General features: G+C 45.5%; 1 protein-coding gene across 3 annotated transcripts in view; it reads right to left on the bottom strand.

Annotated features, from left to right (window-relative positions):
- The window catches only part of KANK4 (KN motif and ankyrin repeat domains 4), a 1,485,983-nt gene that overhangs the window by 572,843 nt on the left and 894,021 nt on the right, over positions 1-19,119 (bottom strand). Inside the window, exon 1 of one of the 3 annotated variants that reach the window (XM_069642032.1) lies at positions 16,479-17,079. The exons of 1 other annotated variant lie outside the window; for it this stretch is intronic. The gene's annotated coding sequence lies outside the window, so the exon portion shown is untranslated. Of the gene's footprint in view, positions 1-16,119; positions 16,236-16,478; positions 17,080-19,119 lie in introns of those variants that run through there. One more of the 3 variants, XM_069642034.1, reaches the window with a different exon arrangement.

Genomic DNA, 19,119 nt, shown 5'->3' with positions numbered 1-19,119 from the left:
CTAATGATGAAGCAAATGATTTAAAATTGAATGTAATTAGCAGTGATACGTATACACTTGAGGTGATGAATGGGGAAACAGGCTGGAGACAGGGTCAGCACAGAATGAATGAAAATGTTGCACTGACCACTGCACGCACCCACACACAGGATGCACACAGGCAAGGGCAAGTGTCAATGGCTACAAGGCCTCCAACAAAGGCAGCAGAGAAGGAGAGACTGCCTGCCGAACATTCAATTCCAGGGAATAGTGGAGATAACCAAGAAAAGCCAAGTGAATTACCAAAGACGGAGGAAATAGCAAAATCCCTCAAAAGAACAGAAGTGGCCACGAAAGAACTCACAGAGAAGACACACCAGCTAATAGAGTATCTGTTCCCATTCATAGTCCAAACAAAGAAACTACACGAGGAGCTGAAAAACAGAACTATAGAAACTATAACAGCAAGCACACCTGCTCCAATGCAAGGAACAAGCCGCAGGCCTACAACACAGCCACGAGTTGGGAGGTTGGTGAACCAATGGTGGTTACGGGAAGTTTATGGCAGACTACAAAAGGGAAGGAAAGGAAGCACAAAACCTCCTCCTACCACAGCGATGCAGTCGAGGCAGCCTGCTCCATCAAGATACCCGAAGTGGAAAAGTAGCACAGATGCATTCAGAGACGTAGCCATAGCAAACTACAGAAGAACGCCGAGAATCAAGAGAAGCCCTCATGAAGATAACAATGAACTTAAATGATTACCTGGACAGCATAGCCCATCACGGAAACAACATATGGTACCAGCACATGAAGGAAGTAGGACGAAGACAGTCAGAAGGAGAATGCTTCGTCTGTGCACACCTACCATATAGCATGGGAAAATCCAAGATCTTCGTGGCTGTAGAAATCGATGTCCCTACAGCACACTGTATGTCACATGTAGCAATGTGCAACACCAGAGGACAATTTATGGGAATAGACGCCTCGTTGATATGGGCCAACGAAAAAGATTACCCGGATGAAGATGGCTAAGTCCAGGACATTAAAACAAGAAACTGAGCGCACACCAGAAATCATGTGATCAGGTACGAGAACCCTGCCGTCAAAGGATCAGGGATAAGATGGGAAATAAACCCAAGACTGAACATTCAAGGAAAAACTGCAGAGGAGGCTCAAATACGGAAGAACAGAGGCCAAATGCAGATCTGGGAGTCAGTGGTCTCCCCAGATGGATGGGAAGACAGAGTAGTAATCTGCCGAGCGTGGATGGTCCTTGGAGCCTGCAAGGAAGCAATAGAGAATTCGCAGAGGTTATGCAAACCTCTGTGGCCAAAGCTAGTAAAGTTGCTAACATGGGTCGAAGATAGAGGGGGACCCCTACACATAGTGCCACTGGAGAGCCCGAAACTATGCTTCAGAAACAATGGCACAAGGAAGATGGGAGAGAACCAAAACTGCGGACAAATCTTTGAAGCTCCGGGAATGACACAAGGAACCGCAGTTATTATGGACCATTACTGGGCGTGTGGATCCAAGACATACATAAGGCTGCCGAAATACTGGGGAGGCATATGCACACTAGTGAACGTCCATGTTCCCGCACTAGTGATCCCTAAGAATGACTTAAAGTTGGACAGTTTCCCGAAAGCAGATGCTCATCTAAGAAGAAGAAGATATGTGGAACTGGTATCCAGGATGAAGAGGGGAAATTACTTTTCTCCCAAATCAGAAGAGGCATTCCATGCAATCCCATACAAACACAGGCTGTTCAGCCTCACCTCAACAGTATTCACAACACTACTCCTGCCCCACATCCAAGTTGGAGTGAATACTAAATGGTTGCAGATAACCAGATGGGAGTTGTTGCAGACCATCAATACCACTATAAAAGGATTCAACGCAATCAAAGAAGAGCTGAGAGCAATCAGACTGATGACCCTCCAAAACAGATATGTGCTTGACATGATCACTGCAATGGATGGAGGTGTTTGTGCAAAAATCGGAGAATCATGTTGCACATTTGTACCATCGCACGATGAAAAAAACGGAACCCTAACAGAGGCCATAAGCATGCTGACAAGCCTGAAAAACCAGATGATTGATGAAAGTAGAGAATTACAGCTGGTTTGGAGACCTATTCTTGTGGGTCCCACAATGGATGGCAGATATATTCAAGTTTCTGGGAGCTCTACTAGAAATGGTATTGCTAGGATTCGGTGTTATCAAGATAATCATTACACAGTGCCAGAAAACTGCAAAGAAAGCCATAGGGATGAAAATAATGATTGATGTCGAACCAGGATGGAAGCCCAGAGACCTGACTGATGAAGAAATAAGAGACTTTGTGAAAGCCAATAAATTTGCGCCAGAGGGAACAAAGTTCACATACCTTAAGAAACGAAGAAGGTATGAAGGACAATGGATCTACTGCAGCCCAAATTGACAATGTCAGCTAATGACATGGAACAAAGACGAACATGTGAAGACAGCAGGGAGTTACAACGTGAGGAAACAGTGTTACGAGACAAGATGGAAGCAACCGTCCTGTTAAACGTGTGTAAATAGGCTTGAAACGCAAGATGCTAATAAATCGATACTGCTTGCAATGCTTATTAGAAGCTAGAGTGGCAAGCGCCAATCATATATCTACCTCAATAAGGCACATTATACAAGTGCGACTCCATTTTGTAAAAGCAGAAAGGTACCCAGGCGGCCAGAGGCCTGACAGGCCAAGATTCGAAAACCTAGCCAAAGGCAAGAAAAGGAGCGGAATCGAATCTCAACAAAGAGCGGCTCATGCCTAGGAAATCGAGGTCAACCAGAGAAGGGGAGGAGAGCGTCAGCTCACAAGACTCCAACTTCAGAGCATAACAGCCTGCCTCATGAAGGTCAAGATAAGGGGGGCCCATGCAGTTGGCTAGGCCGACATAGAATTAAATGCACTAAAAGCTGGAAACTGAAGCAGATTCATGGTGAACTAACATGTGACCAGCCAGGCACGAAGAAGTACCATCGCCTGATGTCATCCAGGACCCGAGGATGCCACAACTTTTCCCGATAAGAGACTACAGTTTCGAGGACATCCTTAGCCAACTAATTGACACGTCACCCTAAAACACTGATTGATGGAAGGGAGGCAGGGTGAAACTTGGGACACCAGGCACAGGGTGTCCATTTTGCATGCTGCTAATTAATAGTGGAAATGTATGTCTAGGGGTGTAACCTGCCCAATCACAATGGACCAAGTTATCTGGAGTCCTATAGATATTGTAACCAATAGGACGTCGTAGTTGTAGTGACATACATCACGCGTGATGTAGAGGGATGGGCGTAGATGCCCACCCGATAAGCGTTATCCAATCCGCATGCCCCATTATCATATACAGATATAACACCTATACTTAAGTTACCTTTCCTAACCACTTATATTGCATGATGATTTTTTATAGAAATTAGACGTCAGTAATGACGATTTTGGCCTATAAGAAGTGCTGTCCGACTGAAGTTCGAGGAAGTCGGAGCGAGACAGGTGATCGCACTACAGCTGATTCCCGTTTGTTTCCCTGTTTGATGTACTTGTCATTAAATGGACTTCCCTTTGCCAACTTATTGAGTCCTCGTTATTGAGTCGTGTTGGAGTAAGTGAATCCTGCACCCCCTGTCCTCACATGGTGCAGCTATCTTGTCTTACAAGGTCTAGAGGGTGAGTGCTGACCAATGGGCCCGTCAGCGAATTCCTCTCCTCCAGAACGAAAACACAGGGTTGAGAGGCCAGTTTAGTATGTATGCAGGGTTGAGAAGCCAGTTCAGTAAGCATACAGACTTCAGAGGTCTGTGTAGTTAATATACCAGGTTGAGAGACCCGTTTCGTTTAAGTATAGAGTGTAAGGAGGAAAGTTTAGCAAGCATGCAGGGTTTGGGGCCAGTTTAAATGTAAGCTGGGCTGAGGGCCAGTTCAGTAAGCATATAAGGTTGAGAGGCCACCTCAGTAAGTATGCACAGTTGAATGGTCAGCTCTGTAATTATTCAGGGTTGCGAGGCCAGCTCATACGTGTTGATAGGTCTGTTTGGGTAACCTCTACAGCTCACCTGGGCCCCCCTCACTGGACTATACCTGTTCGTGTTGCTATCCTGTGACTTGAAGGCTCTCCTCCAAACTGGCCGCTTTACTGCCGCAGGCTATTTGATTTTGACCCCCCCCCCATACGTGCTACTGTGGTCACATGACTGCATAACAGGAAGAGACTCTAGTGCATCTGTAGCCCTCGGCATCCCACTCACAGGGCATTGCTATTCTCTGTTTGCTTCGGTTTGTGCCTGATCATGCACCACACTACCATTCACTCCCTCATATACTCAATTCCCCTCTTATTTTCATTGCTATTTATCATGCCTACCCCTATTTCATTAAGGGTTTCCCATCATTCATTTCCTAAGCAGTCATCTACCAGTACTCACAATCTCTCTGACCCCTGTGTTTCTCCCATTTCCACTGATTCCATCCTCTCCATTAATCTTGGTCTTCTTACTACCTAATTTGTCTGTAATAAGTCTCATTCCATTCTTGATCTTTTCTTCTGATTCAATCTTCATTTTCTTTGTCTTACTAAGACCTAGATCATTCCTGATAATACCTTTACTCATTTTCCCATACCCCCTCCCCCTTCGGGTGTATCGGCAGTACTGCGATCTTTTTCAACTCTTCTTGAATGTTTTTACCCCTTCCTTCTGGTCTTCCTGTTTTAACTTCTTTTGAATAAAATGTTTCCTCTTTCTCATACCCTTTTCCTTTCTAATTTCATACTATTTACCGACCTCCCGGTCCATCCACTGACTTCACTGATCACCTTGACTCCCTCCTTTCTTCTCTTCCTCCCTCTTCTTTGTTCTTCTTTCTCCTTTGTGACTTCAATCTCCATCTTCGTACCTCTTCTATCCACTCATCACTTTTATCTCATATTGACTCCTATCACTTCCCCTCATCCCACTCCCATCAATCCGGCTCCTGCATCAACCTTATTTTATCTTCCTCCCCGGTCATTGGCTCCATCTCTGCCCACCCTCTCTACTCCTCGGACCATCATTTACTTTCTCTTTCTCTCTCTCTCTTCCCCCTCCACCCCCTCGCTCTGCTTCTACCTTTACTCATCATAATCTTTATCTCTTTAGTTGTACCTCATTTCTCTCTCTATTTCACATTTCTACTCCTCTATATCTTCATTCTATTTGTGCTCTCCTGATGATGCTTCAAGTATTCTCCACTCTCATCTATCATCTACTCTTGATTCTACCTATCCTGCTCGTCCCTTCTGACCTACCCGTAAACCTCCCAGCCTTGGATTACCCCTGCCCTTACCTCCGTCGGTCGTATCCTCTGCAAAGCTAAACAACGTTGGAAAAAATCTCAATCTTCTCATGGTCTTTCTGCACTTTCTTCCTTGCATTCTTCTTATGATTTAACTTTACTTAATTCAAAAAATCTTATTTTTGTGAACTTACGATCTCCCTCTCTCATCATTCTTATCGTCTCTTCCAGCTTCTTCACACTATTCTTTCCCGAAACCGCTTGACACATCCCTTTTCTTTCTCAATTTCTGACTTTGCAAACTACTTCACATCTAAAGGGGAAACTCTTTTCTCCTTTTTTTCTACCTTCCCCCCTTCTCGCCACTTTCTGTAACTTCACCTCATTATTTACTATCCTCTTTCTCTTCTCTTTCTGATCTTGACACCTCTGCTCTTGTCACCGATGCTCATCCTACCTCACCTTCTGACACTTTTCAATCTATTCTTCTTCCCAAAATCTTTTCTCACCTTGTCCCTTATCTTACCTCTCTTTTTAACTCCTCATTTAATAATTCTTGTTTTCCTTCCCTTTTTAAACATGCCCTAATTCTCCCTATCCTGAAGAAACACCTCTCGATCCTTCAGTCACTGCTGGGTTTTTCCCTTTTTCTCCTTATCCTTTTCTATCTAAACTTTTTGGGAATGCTGTTTACTTTCACGTTTCTGCCTATCTTAATCTTCACTCTCTTTTGCCTCTTCTTCAGTCTGGATTTCTACCATCCCACTCAACTGAAAATGCCCTCTTGCATGTTTTCCAATGCTCTTCTTACAGCTCGACACTCTAAATATTCTTTTATCTTCATCTCGCAGAGACATTTGATACTGTTGATCCCTCCCTTCTCATTTCATCCCTTTCCACTCTTGTACTAAATGGCTCGGTTCTTAAGTGGTTTCATTCTTACCTTTCTCAACATTCCTATTCTGTTACTTGGGCTGGTCAAACTTTCCGCTCCCATCATATACTCTATGGAGTCCACCAATGGTCTGTCCTTGGCCCCTTGCTTTTCTCTTTTCATACTACCCCTCTTTCTGCTCTTATTTCTTACTTTAATCTTTCCTTTGATCTTTATGCTGATGACAGCGAAATATTCTACTCCCTTTCTTCCTTCAGTGACAGTTTGCATTCTACTGTCTTTAACCGCCTCATTGAAGTTCAAAATTGGATGTCCTCAGGTTTTCTTCAGCTCAATCCCTTGAAAACTGAAGTTCTATTCTTTCCTTCTTCTATGATTCCTCCCACTATTCCCCCTTCCCTTTCTCCCATTTTCCCTTCCCTTTTCTTCCTCTGCTCTAAATTGGAGAGTAATTATTGAACCACGTGGGGTAAAAAATAGCCCTTGAATGCCAGAAATAAAGAGGCCGAGTTATTTGTAAGGTCCCTTTGAAATCTAAAGCCAGCATACAAATGGTGATGACAGACATGAGGCCTATTGAATTAAAAACAAGCCTACATCTCAAAGGAAAGAAAGTGGGCTTATATCTCAAAAGAGCAAAGATATGCTCAGTGCATTTCAGCAAAGAAAAGAAAGACATGTGGCTGACAATGCTGTTACTAAATCCATGGAGAGCTGCATGTTTACTTAAAGAGACAGATAGCAGTGTGTACATTATCTTCAATATAATACCAGATTGTACTCCATTCATCTCAAGTGAAATCAAGCTTATTGCAGGTATAAGAAATAAATCCCTTTTTCCCATCCAAATGATAGTATGGTAAGATAAGTTCTCACTTGGTTTCAAGGTGAACATGGTTTTCTCATATAACTGCTCTATACATATGGACAATCCAGAGGTAATACTCTGGTCTTTTGCAACAGTGAGATTAAACAAAGTACATTACACATGGATATAAGGCCCAGGCACCTTATAAAATGTCATGTAAAATGCATTGTTTGTGAGTTTAAAAGCCATTACTTGCAGAATGTTACATGCAGCTGTCCTTTCTCCTGAAAATGAAACTTAACCTCCAAGACCTTTCCTCTGCTGGTCCTGGAGAGGGAGTTCATGTCAACAATCAATCAGGTCCATTGCATGAAAAAATATAAAGAAATACACTGCCTAGATTTAAACCACGGTGGAAATAGATAAAGCTGTGCCCGTTCTTTCAGCAGAAGTGACCTCAAGGTCACAACTCCCATAAAATGTACATTAGAGTTTCAGCCATGGCCATTATAGGCCAATAAGGGATAGGTGAAGATAAACATGAGCCAGCCTCTCTCTAATCACATGCTTAAGGGGAAATGCAATTTAAGATTACAATGGAAAGGCTGGAATTTAGGTAATGGAAAAATAGATATTATTGCACAAAAAGGACAATGTATATGCCACAATGGTCATTCCAGACTTTTGTTAAAAGGTGGCAGTAACCCCCTTTGAACCATGCCAAAACAATGTTTGTGTGATAAACACAACAGACGTTATTAATGAACATTTGATTTGGGCCTTCCCTTGATTCCAAGAGATTTGAAAGTTGGTGTGAGGGTGAAGGACAAAATTAACATGGGAACTATGACGTGGCATATTTTTCACTTATACGGCTCCTGAGTAAACAAAGAAAAACTGTATCCCTGCATAGGAAGGGCGTGCTGATTTCAGATTAGTATCATCTGATTGGCCTTAAAATGTAGTTCTTAAAAATATATCCATATATGAAAAGATTTGAAAAATTAGGGTACGTGCCATGTTGATGGATTTTCAGAGTTTGAACATGCCAAGCCCACATGTCAGTTTGGGATGACAAAGCTTTCTCCTCACACAGCTTTCCTAACTCACACCCCTCATCTCCTTGTCCCATTACCATACAGGTGGGAGGTGGGTAGAGAAAACCAACCAATCCCTTCGCTGGATTCATCAGAACTGGGCTTTTTCCCTTATTCTGGGAGGTAAACTGCTGCTGAACTCTTGCGAGAAACACCCAAGCAGAGAAGCCTCAAATCTTACATTGGAGACAGGGACCAGAAGACAGAAGCTGACTGGGACCCCTTGGAGGAGCCATAGGGGACTGTCCTTGACTGACACCCTTGCTGTTCCAGAGGTGCCCTGCTGTTCCCTGATGCCCATTAAAAGGTATCTCCAGTAAGTAAAACTATACCCAAAGCCAAAGATTGTGTAGGCCTTGCATTTCCAAGCATTGTTTTAGTCATTTCCTCATAGAAATATATCCTGTTTGTCTGTGTAGATCCTTAGCATATTTAATTAAAGTAAATCAATTAATTCCCCAATTGAAATCACAGGATGTGTTTTGTTAGCATTCGAAACTAACAAGCTCTTCCCAGTGTGTTTTGAGCTCATATAGACAATGATTTGTCAAAAGAATTAACCCCAAAACCCTGTTTCCAAGTGAGGGCGCAGGGTGCAAAACTAAATTCCCCATTTATCCCCTTCATTTTAAATCAGAAGTGTGAAGCCTGGTATTTCCTTTGCATGTGCTGTGGGGGAAACAAAATTGCCCCTTTGTTCCCATTGTGCTCTGACCCAAACCACAACACTCTGCCTGTTCTTTTTAGCTGTGGAAAAATGAATGTTCCCATTGCTTTTCTTTGCCCCATATTGCATCTGTGGTAATAAGTGAAAAAACATTTTTCCCTTTGAATTCCTTTTCCAAAGAGTGCATTTTATGAGAACCCGAAAACGATTTTCACATTGTGTTCTACCTATCTGCCACTGGCCTTCAATTCAGAGGGGTCAAGTCTAATTGATGTTTGGAGGGTGGGGGCTGCTGGGAGAAAAGTATTATTTTTTTTTTTTTTATTATTACTTGTACATAATCAACTAGAAAAACATGATTTTTACAAGGGGTATCAGTTCTTGATTTCAATAAGTTTCGAAGACCCACACAGGTGCAAAAGGCGGCGATCAGACGAGGCGTTAGAAAGTTGAGGTGAAGTCAAGTCAAGGAAAAGTTTTTTTTTTTTTTACAGAATAAAAGGGGATGTTCAGCCGAAGTCTGATTCGCCAGTTGAGACCTCATGTCGTGCATCTGTGTGATCGTGTTGGTATCCACCAAGCACCTCCGGTAAGGAATTCGTGCTTTGGTTCGCAATTTTGAGAAAAGCCTCCTGAATTATTTTTGCCGTAGCCGTTGCCCAGCGGGGTTTTTCACCAGAAATCAAACGGCACCACCATGTATTTTCTTCAATCAAAGTTGAGTCGTGCCATAGTGGAGAAAGATAAGCCAGCCGATCTCGTTTAAAAGTATTATAACCAAATCAGCAATCACTGTGTGTTTTGAATTTTTCTTTTTCTGTACTGGTGAGGGGTTTGAAAAGAAAGTTGCATGAAATTGTGACTGCATATCTCAGTATTAGCCCTGTGCTGGTGCTATTATGGAAGTCATTTTTGTTCTTCTGTTGCCACAGCATTGGTGGCTGATGTTAGTCTGTTTGTCAAATTTGGATTAAATAAATGTATACATCTATATTATTACTACACACTGGCCTGGATCCTAGTCCATTGTGGCACCGGGTATTTGTTTGGGTTGCGTGCAAGACGGATTGGAGGCCTTACCAAAGTGAACCTTGATAAACGAATAGTGCTTTGTCGTGCGCCACCTTGATTGGGGGGAAAGGAACTCCCTGAGTTCAGTACGACCGCGTAATAAACCGCAACACCCTTCACTTTACTTTTAGCTACATATTTCTTCTACTGCTCGATCTTGACAGTACGCTCTCTTTAATACACATCGTGCTTGACCCTTTCTCTCTTTTCATGCCACCAAGCGTCTTCTCTCCCGTTTAGTCTTCTCTCATATTGACTATTGCTCTGATCTCTTTTTTGGCCTCCCTTCTTCCTATCTTCGCCCCCTTCATTCTGCCTATCAGTCCTCTGTGTGTCACCTCTTCGCAAGCCTCTATCACTCCTTCCTTCCTTCCTATATCTCTTCTCCCTTTCAAGTCATGTCTCCTCTATCATTTCCTTTCCATTGTCTTCAAGTGTATGCATGGGCTTGCTCCTCTAACTTTTTTCACACATCTCACTGTATTCCCCCCTCGTGTCCTTCATTCCCAGAACCAGTTTATTCTTTGTCTTTAATCCCCCTTGTGCTTCTTCTCATTTCTGTTCTTTTGCCCTTCTTGCTCCCAAATACTGGTACTCTCTCCATCTTTCTATTCAGTCTTCTATTTCTGCGCTCTGTATCTTTCAGACCAACCTTAGAACTCAGATTCCATGTGTTCTCTCCAATAACTGATCTCTATTTTGTATAAGCTCTTCTGTCTTGATATAACGGGATTATTTTTCATTTTGATTGTGCTTTCTCTTACACCTTGTTTCTACTAGTGCTTTTGGTAAAAAGCGCTGTAAAATCAATAAAAATACAAAGACAAGTACACAGAGTTTACAGTCCACTTCAATAAGTATAAAGGGTTAAGAGGCGAGTTCAGTAAGCATGCATGGGTTGAGGCCAGCTAAGTTTGTAAGCAGGGCTCAGGGGCCAGGCAGTTAATTATGCAGAGTTGAGAGGCCAGTACGCTAAGTATACAGCCTTCAGAGACCAGTTCAGTAAGTGTCCAGGGTTGAGAGGACTGTTGAGTAAATAGACAGGGTTAGGGGACAGTTCAGCAAGTTCGGAGATTCGAGCGTCGAGTACAAGTGTACACCGTTGAGAGGTCAGTACAGTACGTATACAAGATTGAGAGGCCAGTGCAATAAATAAACAGGCTCATTAAGTATGCAGGGTTAAGAGGCTAGTTCAGTAAGCACACTCGGTTGAGAGGCCAGTTCAGCAAGTATGAAGGGTTGAAATGCCAGTTCCGCAAGTATACAGGGTTGAGAGGCCAATTCAGTAATTACGCAAGGTTGAAAGGCGAGTTCAGTAAGTATGCACTGGTCAGAGGGCAGTTTACTAAGTGTATAGCGTTCATAGACCAGTTAAGTAAGTGCAGGGTTGAGCGTCCAGGTCAGAACGTTTACAGGGCGCAGAGACCAGTTGAGCAAATATTCCGAGTTGAGAGGTTTTTTCAGAAGTTATACGGGGTTCAGAGCACTGTACTGTTCAGTATATAGAGAGGGTTGGGGGACAGTTCAGCACGTTTGTAGATTTGAGTGTCGAGTTCAGTAAACAATGTCCTTACAGGGTTTAGAGCCCAGCTCAGTATATATGCACAAGATTAAGAGGTAGTTCAATAAATAGACAGGCATGAGAGGCCAGTTCAATAAGTATGAATGGTTGGGTGGCCAGTTCAGTATGTCTACAGGGTTTAGAGACAAGTTCAGTGAGCATAGGGGGTTTAAAGTTCAGTAAGTAGGCAGGGTTGAGAGGCCAGTTCAGCGAGTATGCAGGGGCAGGGTTGAGAGGCCAGTTCAGCGAGTATGCAGGGTCGAGAGGCCAGTTCAGTAAATATGCCGTGAATCCCTTAGAGTTGCTGAGTCAGACTAGAAACGTATTTGATTACTTGTTTTATTGCTTCCACTGCTTCAATTACTTGTCTCTTTGCTTAGAAAAAGGTACTGCCGTGTAACTGCAGGGACAGGAAATAACGAAGCAGCAAAACATAATATTACCACGATGTCTCTCTGTATCGATAGGTATTGGCTACATATGGGAGAGTAAAAGGGTTCCTTTACAAGTAATAATGGTTCAAAATGTCCTTTACAGGCCAGGAGATGTAACGGCTCCCTGGACTCACATCGGGTTTAAAGGTTCCTGGACAGGCACAGGGAGTTCCAAGATTCCCTGACAGTGCATCGGGTTTAAAAGGAGCCTGGACAGGCACAGGGGGTTTCAAGATTCCCTGACAGCGCATCGGGTTTAAAAGGAGCCTGGACAGGCACAGGGGGTTTCAAGATTCCTTGACAGCGCCTCGGGTTTAAAAGTTCCTGGACAGGCACAGGGAGTTTCAAGATTCCCTGACAGTACATCGGGTTAAAAGGTTCCTGGACAGGCGCACAGGGTTTCAAGATTCCCTGACAACACATCGGGTTTAAAGATTCCTGGACAGGCGCAGGCCCAGGGGGTTTCAAGATTCCCTGACAGCGCATCGGGATTAAAGGTTCCTGGACAGGCACAGTGGGTTTAAAGGCTCCCTGACAGCACATCGGGTTTCAAGGTTCCAGGACAGGCGCATTGGGTTTCAAGATTCCGTCACAGTGCATCAGGTTTCAAGGTTCCTGGACAGGCACAGGAGGTTTCAAGATTCCCTGACAGCGCAGCAGGATTAAAGGTTCCTGGACAGGCAGAGGGGGTTTCAAGATTCCCTGACAGGTCATCGGGATTAAAGGTTCCTGAACAGGCACAGGGGGTTTCAAGATTCCATGACAGCGCAGCAGGATTAAAGGTTCCTGGACAGGCAGAGGGGGGTTTCAAGATACCCTGACAGGGCATCGGGTTTAAAGGTTCCTGAACAGGCGCAGGGGTTTTCAAGATTCCCTGACAGTGCTTCGAGTTTAAAGGTTCCTGAACAGGCACAGGGGTTTTCAAGATTCCCTCACAGTGCTTCGGGCTTCAAGGTTCATGGACAGGCGCAGGGCGTTTAAAGATTCCCTCACAGCGCATCAGGTTTCAAGGTTCCTGGACAGACGCAGTGGATTTCAAGATTCCCTGACAGCGCATCGGGTTTCAAGGTTCCTGGACAGGCGCAAGGGGTTCCAAGCTTCCCTGACAGTGCATCGGGTTTAAATGTTTCTGGACAGGCACAGGGGGGTTTCAAGATTCCCTGACAGAGCATCGGGTTTCAAGGTTCCAGGACAGGCGCATTGGGTTTCAAGATTCCGTCACAGAGAATCAGGCTTCAAGTTTCCTGGACAGGCGCAGCGGGTTTCAAGATTGCCTGACAGCGCATCGGGTTTCAAGGTTCCTGGACAGGCACAGGGGGTTTAAAGGCTCCCTGACAGCACATCAGGTTTAGGCACAGGGGGTTTCAAGATTCCCTGACAGTGCATCGGGTTTAAAGGTTCCTGGGCAGGCACAGGGGGTTTCAAGATTCCTTGACAGCGCATCGGGTTTAAAGGCTCCTGGACAGGCGCAGGGGGTTTCAAGATTCCCTGACAGCACATCGATTTAAAGGTTCCTGGAGAGGCGCAGGCAGGGGGTTTCAAGATTCCCTGACAGCGCATCGGGTTTAAAGGTTCCTGAACAGGCACAGGGGGTTTCAAAATTCCCTGACAGGGCATCCATCGGGTTTAAAGGTTCCTGAACAGGGGCTGGGGGTTTCAAGATTCCCTGACAGTGCTTCGGGCTTCAAGGTTACTGGACAGGCGCAGTGGGTTTCAAGATTCCCTGACAGCGCATCAGGTTTCAAGGTTCCTGGACAGGCGCAGTGGGTTTCAAGATTCCCTGACAGGGCATCGGGTTTAAAGGTTCCTGAACAGGGGCAGGGGGTTTCAAGATTCCCTGACAGCGCATCAGGTTTCAAGGTTCCTGGACAGGCGCAGTGGGTTTCAAGATTCCCTGACAGCGCATCGGGGTTAAACGTGCCTGGACAGGCGCAGGGGGTTCCAAGCTTCCGTGACAGTGCATCGGGTTTAAAGGTTCCTGGACAGGCACAGGGGGTTTCAAGATTCCCTGACAGCGCATCGGGGTTAAACGTGCCTGGACAGGCACATGTGGTTTCAAGATTCCTGGACAGCGCATCGGGTTTAAAGGCTCCTGGACAGGCACAGGGGGTTTCAAGATTCCTTGACCGTACATCGGGTTTAAAGGCTCTTGGAGGGACAATGCAGTGCACCCGTTCCTTTACATCGCATCAGGTTTAAGGTTCCTGTACGGGCACTGGAGTTTTTAAGGTTCCAGGGTAGCACATCAGATGAAAAGGTTCCAGGACATGCACGTTAGGTTTAAACGTTCTTGGACAGCACATCAAGTTTAAAGGTTCCTCGGCAAGCACAATAGTTCTAAGGTAGATGGACAGCATGTCAGGTTTAAAGGTGTCTGGGCAGTCACTGGAGTCTTAAAAAGGTCCTGGAGAACACATCAGGTTTAAATGTTTCGTGACAGACACGGGAGGCTTAAAGGTTCCTGAACAGCACAATAGGTTTAAACATGACTGGGAAGGCACTGGTGTGTTTGAGGTTCCCGGAGAGCACATCAGACTTAAAATCCCCTGGACAGCACATTAGTTTTAAGGTTTCTGGGCAGTCACTGGAGTTATAAAGGATACTGCAGAGTACATCCGGTTTGGTTCCCAAACAGGCCCAGGACAAGCACAGGAGATGTTAAGGTTCCTGGACAAGCACAGGAGATGTTAAGGTTCCTGGACAAGCACAGGGGATGTTAAGGTTCCTGGACAGCTATAGGGGCTAAACGATTCCTGGACAGGCACAGATCTAAAAAGTCCCAGAACTGGCACCGAACATTTGCAGATTCCTAGACTGGAAAGGAAAGTGACTTGGTTCCTGGGCAAGTACTTGTGTAAAGGTCCCTCGAGGATGAAAGCGGGCCTAAAGATTCCTGGAAAGTCACAGGAGGTTTGCCAGTTTTGGGACAGGCACATGGGTTTAAATGTTTATTCGGGGCACAGTGGGTTTACAGGGTCCTAGAGAGGCACTGAAGGTTGAAAGTTTCAGGGCAGGCACACATTTAAAAGTTTCCTGACAAGCAGCACAGAAGAGATCAACCTTCCTGGACATACCCAGAATGTTAACAGAGCCCTGGACACAACCAGTAGGTGTATAGATCCCATCTGGTTTAAGTAGCCCTGGTCAGGTACAGGAGGTCTAACTGGCCCTAAACATACTAAGACGGATTAAAGGTGTTTAAAGGTCCGTGGACCGCCAAGGTTCGTTAAAGGGATCCCAAACAGTCACGTGTGGTTGAATTGTTCCCAGACAGGAACAGAAGATTCAATCATTCTGGGATAGGCACCGCATATTCAAAGCTTCCCGGAGAAGCATAGACAGTTCAAAGTTTCCTTGACTGGTGCAGAGAAGGCTTAAAGAAGGTTTAATTGTTCCTGGCTGGTAAAGATGGTTCCAAGGTTCCCATAGAGGTGCAGCGTTTTTCAATGTCCCCGCGAAAGTTATGAATGTGTAATGGTTCCTGGTCACAACATTCTCAAAATTGGAGTTCTCAAAGGTTTAGAGGGGTCCAGCCCAGCACGGAAGAGTCAAGGTTTCTGGGCCAATCAGCACGCATCACCCGTGGCTTGGAAATAAACCTATTTATCAAAGACCATACACCTAAAATGCCCAGCTCTTGAGCACAGGGTCCTTGGGAGCAGCAGAAAACAGTGCGGTAGGAAAGGGTCTTCACAATTGAATTATCCGCATGTGTGAGATGTTGCCATCTCGGTCTGATTTATGAAATAGCAACGCGTTCTGAAAATCCCAGTTTCATAAAAGAAGTATTTGGGGGGGAGGGGGAGAGAGAGACCCGTTCCGTCAAGCTTCCGCACCCACCCTACATGCACGCACGCACACGCGCTTTTAAACGATTTAGCAAAGGTCTCGCGTTCCCAAGCGCTTCGGCAGGCGTGCCCATTTTTCATACAGAGCGATTTGTCAATGTCGAAACGCGCTGGGTGCCTCCATGCCAGACCCAGCCAATCTTCCCCCCAAAACACACTACACCGAGCCCCCACCCTGATTTAGCATGTCAGGCACTTGCCCTCCAAGAATGTTCGTAATCTTCATTAATTAAAAAGCTGAATCGCAACCCTGGCTGCCCCAGACCAAAGATTTAAGCTGCATTCGGGCACCTCGCTGAGGAAGCAGAGGAGGGTTTTAATAGGACAGGGGAGGCAGTGGGAGCTTCAAATGCTGTTTACAAGCCATCATCGCCCCAGTAAAAAAAAAAAAACACACACACATTCACAAGCAGGGTCTTTAACAGCGCCGTCACCCATCATTAATGCACACCTCAGGACAGCCTCTGGGAAGCCGGCATCTGGACAGGAAAGGTAGCAGCGCCTCGCGCCACCGCGCACTCTGATCCTGAAGGCTAACACCATTCGTCTGCTCGCCCTGGGGACCCCCTCCATGCAGCGCCGCACACCACTGACAGCCCAGAATATCGCAACCCCTCACCCGGCGATGGGACTTCTGCACAAGCCCCCCAACTCACACCACAACACAGTTCAGCCGCTGGTGTGTCGTTTTCTTCTGCATTGCAGCAGGGTTTAGCGCCTCATTACAAAAAAAAAGGAAGAACAGCGGTGTCAGTTGAAAGCGACTACCGCTGCCACAGCCCCCATGCCGCACACACACACACACCCTACCTGCAGACAGAGGAGGCAGGGGAGCGTCGCGGTCCATCTCACGCCGGGTGTGTGATCTCTCGGGGAGGCAGCGGGGAAATGCTCGCAGCAGACACAGCAATGTGTGCTTTCCAGCTGGGAATGGGTTTGGTCAGGTGATCAGTGACCTTGGAAGGAAAGCAAATACAAGAGACCCCTGCCCACCCCTCCTCCAAAGAAAGTGGGCAAATGGAAACGTTTAGGGAATAACTTTCCGGCGAACTCGTTCTTCCCGTTTAGTGCGTGCCTTCTCAAAGGCAACCGCAATTGTGCTCCTGAAAGTTAGTTAAAGGGTTCGTCGGCTAATCGCACGCCAGAGAAGCACGTGTCCCACGGTGGCGAGCAAATCCGAATCCAGCCCAAGCGAGCCCCGTTCGCTCGCCCACATTAGCAGCCTTGTTTGACATCTCTCTGCACGGAGCACTGCTGATTGCGCTCGTGTTCCTTGTAATTTTCCATTAAGCCTGGGGTGGAGTGTGCAGTCGGCAGCTTCCGTGCATACATGCACGCAGCTCTTCCAGACTTCACCCCAGGATCCCGGCGCATCACAGTCACGGTACGTGTGCGCTAAGGCGTAAGCAGCCCTGGAGCCGAAATGCAAATGAGGGTATGAGTTGCTAACGTCCTCTTTAGAGCTTGAATCTTGGCTCAGGGTTACATGTACTGTTTGTGAACCTGTATTATTATTATTATTATTTGAAGAACACACCTATAGCTCGTTGTTTCCGCCCTTCACTCATCCAGGAGTGATACCCAGTACTTTTATTGTAAACATATTCATAGCATCCACTTTTCAGTGCAGACAAAATAATTTCAAACAAGTTCACACACGATAGATGCACTTGTAAAAATGGTACAAATGGAATGTAAAATATGATAATGGCTTATCTGGCTTGGGTTTTAACGTGGAGTTCTGGAGGCTTCCCTATACATGTTGCTGATGCACTAAATTTAAAATCAATGAAAACTGAAAATGGGAAAAAAAGTGCATGAAAAAATGAGTGCATGAAAGCGGTATGCGGCTTAAGGCGCATAGTGCAGTTCAGGGCATATGGGGAACAAGTATGGACTAATATCTGTTGATAATTGAAGATAGAGACGAGTGGTTTCTGGTTTTGTGCCGTCTAAATACTATTGATATGTTGTACTTATAAGAGATGGGGGAGTGCTTCTACAAAAGCGACGTTCGAATAGCGCTACAGAACGGAGCATTCTCAAAAATGTGTACTTTACATAGGTAGGGGTGTAAAGTCATGATACGAAAAGGAACAGTTGGGGTGGAGGAACTATGGTATGTAGGACTAAGATGAAACAGACTAAATAGATAGGTTGATAATTTCGTCTTCCGTTCTTGACCAACAACTGTGTGATTCTGAGCAAATCACTGTATCTCAGTGAGCACTAAATTGTAAATATTTGTAATGTAACTATGAAAAAAGCAGCTATATGGTTCGTCGTCCAGTTATGTGCCGAATTACCTCCGCAGTGCGCGTAGAGAGAAAGTGGAGAAGCAAGTGGTCGTTCGTGTTCGGAGGTTGGAGTATTTTTTTCATTTCCACTGCTGAGGAGGAGCCTCTGACCTGCTAACGCTGTCCAAGATTATAATTTCAGCAGAACAGCATGGAGAGCGCGCAGAGAGAAAGTGGAGAATCAAGTGGTCATTCGTGGTCAGAGGTTGGAGTATTTTTTTCATTTCCACTGCTGAGGAGGAGCCTCTGACCTGCTAACACTGTGCAAGACTATAATTTCACCAGAACAGCCCAGAGCGCGCGCATTGAGAAAGTGGAGAAGCAAGTGGTCGTTTGTGGTCTGTCGAGGTCAGAAGAGAAGGAAAAGACAGCTACATCGACCCAAACCAATTCCATTGAGCCTCCATCGAGCCTGCCAGACGACGGCACATGAAGCGGATCATTGGGCAGTGTAACATTCGGGTAAGGAGGAGTTTGCGGAAGGGAGACTGTCGGGTAAACTCCCCTTTGATCCCTTGCAAATAAGTCTGCAATAACTATACCTACACTGAATACTGCCTTCATACGACCCCTCAAGTAAAAAAAAAAACACATTAGTTGGGTGAGAGAGGGTTAATATAACTCAGACGGCATACATACGAACTGCGTGAGAAAACTTCCCACCAAATTGAACTTGATTTGCCAGTGGGGATATTAACATGTGCACAAAGCACCACAGTCAAAACCCAAAACAGCGGTACTACAATGACCACTAGATATAACCTAAGGAACGGTTTGCTAACGGATGACTCTAGGGCCCCCGAAATGGGATGGCTCGTTTGTCTGTAAACCTACACACCCAGAAGAAGGATCGAACTTGCAGCTGCTCAATAGTTTTCCAGTTGGCCACAAGGTCCAAGTCAACGCTCAAGTCCATTACATGGCCGCCGCCCAAAAAACAACAGGGGAGGCGGGAGATGGTGTGCTAATAGTGAACGCCATACTGACAAGTGGAAATGACTTCACTTTGTCGGCTACCAACATTAAAGGGACAATTAACCGTTTCTTTATGAGGCGGAGACACAGGAGTACGGGTGCCCTCTTGGTGGGTGCCCAGGTATACCAACATCACGGATTGGACAATACTGAAGAGATCAGACCAATAGGATCTACAG

This window comes from Ambystoma mexicanum, chromosome 1q, assembly GCF_040938575.1.
Source record: "Ambystoma mexicanum isolate Mex_15411 chromosome 1q, UKY_AmexF1_1, whole genome shotgun sequence".
NCBI lineage: Eukaryota > Metazoa > Chordata > Amphibia > Caudata > Ambystomatidae > Ambystoma > Ambystoma mexicanum.
This window is presented reverse-complemented; position numbering and strand designations above follow the sequence as displayed.